Source organism: Vigna unguiculata, chromosome 1 (genome assembly GCF_037176805.1).
Source record: "Vigna unguiculata cultivar grain cowpea cultivar isolate G323 ecotype 2 chromosome 1, ASM3717680v1, whole genome shotgun sequence".
NCBI lineage: Eukaryota > Viridiplantae > Streptophyta > Magnoliopsida > Fabales > Fabaceae > Vigna > Vigna unguiculata.
In genome coordinates, this window is record NC_140792.1 from 22,058,025 (window position 1) to 22,062,312 (window position 4,288).

Below are 4,288 nucleotides of genomic sequence, written 5' to 3' on the forward strand. Positions count from 1 at the left end.
GTGAGTCCGATAAATGAAGATTGGAAGAAGAAATTAAGGTATGAAAAAGAAAAAATTTGTAATATTTTTTGAACTTACGAAGAATGAGGCATTTAAGAAAAATGTAAAGAGGTTATGAAAAATATGGAGGGAAATTTCCCTGGGGTTCATTAGAAAACCCCTAATACTTACTAGAGGTTCAAAAAACCTCCGCCTACGTGTGTAATTTACTGGAGGTTTAATAGCCTCCATTAATAAACCCTCTTTAAAATTAACTTTTCTTGTAGTGATAATTACTTAATACACAAAAAAAAAATTGAAATTCAATTGAAAAAAGTATATAACCAAAGAAAATAATAAATTTAAATTTAGAAATTAGATTACTAATTAAATCAAAAGGTTTATAATAAACAAAAGCTTTCTAAAAAATATAATTATAAAAATAAATACACAAATCTAGAATATTGTTGCAGTGTTATATGATCTTTCATGTAAAAAAAATACTATTTTTTTTAAGGAGATTTATATGATCTTTATTAATAAATTATAATGTATTTAATATAGAAAAGCACACAAAAAACAGCCATACTTGAAATTCTTTTCATAAACGATAATTAAAAAGATATGAAAACATGAACGAAAAATATGGATGCTATAATATTATTTTGCAGTACTAAGCATAAATAATAAGCATAAATAATGCCAATAATGTTAAATATAGGTTTTATTTAAGTAGTTACTAGTCATTAACTATTTAATTAGAAAAAAGCCCTATGAAATGTTCATGTAATTTATTTTAATTTATAAGTAATCACAAGTTCTACATATATTATTTAGTGAAATATCATTTGATTAAATAAAAATCATAGGTTTTTTTTCTACTACATAATCCACTTGAATAGAACTGAGGAAACAATGTTGCTATTTTCCCTCCATTCTGGTTCTTCGCTTCATCGTTCTCATGAACCTTAAGCAGTGGGTTTTTGACTCGGTCATTGTCGAAGTTGAATTATGTGTGGTTTGCTTGGTACCATTCATCTCTTCTCTTTCGTTTATTGTGCTTAGGGTTTTACCAAATTACCAAAATGTCTTTTAGTATTGCAATTTAAAAGAGAGTGATTGAATTTCAATTTTACGATACAAAAAACTTGCAATTTCACAAACACCACGCAAACTCTCTTCCCTCTCTCATTTTGCATTTGCATTGGGTGCTTTATTGCTTCATTTTCTTTACCTTCTCTCTTCATTTCATATGGGCATTGTGTATCGCTTTGCTTCTAGCCTCAACTCCAAAGCTAGGTCTCCCTCCTAACCACTCTTGCTTTTTTTTGCTCCCTTTTACTCCTGTGTTTGGAAGTCAAATTGTTCATCTAGGTTACAGAGAAGATCTTGCAAAATGGATCAAGATTTTTTTTTTTATGCATTACCTCATTGGGTATTGTTTGTTTTGATTATTACATGTTGGGTTCTAAGTTTTGAGTGTGGAGACTAACATCTAATTGAGATTAGTGGACTTTTTGTTTGACTTTGAATTTATGTTTCTTTGGTTGCAAGATTACTAGTAGTGGCAGCAAACAGATCACAATAAGAATCCATTCATTTAGCAACAAAAAATAGCATGGGCCAAAAATCGAAAACAAATAAGTGTCGGCTTCATGGACGCAACAGAAGATATCTCGACTAGCTCACCACTTATAGAATTTAATAATTTTAAAAAATAAAAGTTTCATCCATTAGCGAAGGCCTCACCCTTTCTTTGGATTTTTCAAAAATTATTTTTCTCTTGACGAGGGTTTGAACCTTTCTTAATACCATTTTTAAAAATTAGTTTTAGTTTTGCAAGGGTATAACCTTTCTACCTATTTTATTTTTTAAATAATTTTATACTTTAAAAATTCAGTTTATTTCAGTGAGGACTTTATCTCTCTTTATATTACTTTTTAAATTAGTTTTAGCTTAACAAAGACCTAACCCTCTCCCTATATATTATGTTTTAAAATATTATCGAACATTAACAAACTCTTTTGTAGATTTCTTTTTTAATTAAATAGTTTTAAGCATAAACTTCCTATAAAATATAATATTTGAAAAAATTAAAAATTTAATCCATTAGGGAGGGTTTGACCCTCTCTCTATGTTTTTTTAAAATTAATTTTAGTTTAGCTAGGGGTTAGCTCTTTTTATATTATCTTTTAAAATTAGTTTTAGCTTAGCAATTGTTTAACCTTTCTATTAATTATTTCTTAATTAAAAATTAATTTTATCTTAGCGAGGACTTTGCCCTCTTTATATTATTTTTTAAAATTAGTTTAGTGAGGACCTAACCCTTTGTATCTATTATTTTTTAAAATGATTTTTTGTTTTAGCAAACTCTTTGTACTGTTTTTATAAATTTGTTAGTTTTATTAAACCATAACTATGGCAGTGTTTATTTATGTGTTTTTTTCCTCTTTGTAAATATATATTATATTAAAAGAGATTTATAGGTTGGGAAAGTAAATAATAATATTTTAAAATTTATAATTAAGTTTTGAATTGAATTGATTTGTGTTCTTACCTAGATATGTAAGAGATGTATTAGAATTTTTAGGGTGTCTTTACAAGGTAGGTAGGTTCAGATCGGAAAATCCACCTGTTAAGACTCTCTAATATTTAGGATTTGATTATAGTGTAAGTAGAAGTATGATAATAACTTTGTATATTTGGACTTTGTGAAGGAGCTCTCTACATGAAGTTTAGGAAAATATGATCTATGTGCTTGAATATATTAGAAATAATGATGAATAAAGATCTCATAAGTGAGGTCACAATGACTATATATAAAAAGTAAACTTTATAAAAATAAAGAATGACTATATATAAAAAGTAAACTTTATAAAAATAAAGAAGATAGAACATGTGCAAAAATTTCACAAACAAATAATACTTTTTAAAAACAAAAATAATAATTTATTTAGAAAATGTGAGCAAAAATCATTTCTAATTTGTTTCCTCCCTCACGGCCTTACATTTCTCAAATCTTTTGGTTTTCCCCCTTTGCTCCTATCTCCTTCCGCCATACGTTTAAACTCAAGGATTGATAAGTTTGAGTTTTTCACCCTAATCATTCCCTACCCACACTTCATTGCCACCGAGAAGGGCACCATGGATGCCGACCTCTTCCTCCCTTCCTCTTTCCAATCCTCCCCTCCAGTATAGTTCTTGGCCTGGACACTGGCTCAACCATGGAGTATGTCGAATCCAGCAAACTTCTCCTCCGGCGAACATTATTATTAATAATATTAACATTCATATTATTATTATCATTATAATAATTATAAATATTTTTATTATACTTAGCTATCCTACTACACTTCGTTAGCCACTTTTTTTCTTTCTATCTCATGGTTAAGAGCTTAGGATTCTATTTTTTTCAAATATTAGAATATAATAAAATGATTCAATTGCTTCGAGGAAGTAAGATATACAAGGGAAAAACTAATTTAAAATATATCATAAATACATTTGATATAATTATTGTTTTAATTTTGGAATATAATCAAATATAGTGATATTAATATATATATATATATATATATATATATATATATATATTAATTAATGTACAATTAATTATAAGATATATAAAATTATACATTAATTATTCCTATGATATATAAAATAATTAATATATACATATAATTTATACATATTTTTATATTAGTTATACCATGTGATGATTCCTATATATGTAACGTCCCATTTAATTATTAAGCGAAATTAAAGGAAGACGTCACACAATATAAGTACAATAGCGTAGTCCTGGGGTCTTTAACACCACCCCGACAAAACTCGGGCACACCACGATGCCAAAGGAAAGCTGAATACGAATACAACATAGAGTGTGGCGTAGAAATACAGAAAGAGATACATGGGCCATAGCCCTAAATAAAACACAAGGAAAACTCCAGCCCAGATGGCTAAGCAGCGGAAATCACCATTCGCTTGTTGACCATGAGAACCTCGCCCATCTGCTCCCATCAACCAAGTTGATGATCATCGCAAGGAAAACAGCCACATACAACACAACCATGCAACGAAACGGGTAAGCTAGAGCCAACAACATATTCATCATGCAATCAAATATATTTTCATCATCTCATATCCACATAGCAACTAGACATGTTATGACTCTTCATTCAATACACTACGACTCGACTCGACTCATCCGGATACGTATAACTTAGTCGGATTCAGCGGACGCTCGCACTTGTGGTGAATACCCCTGCTCGACTCTGAGCTGCTCATCTCCGAGCTATGTGTTACAAGT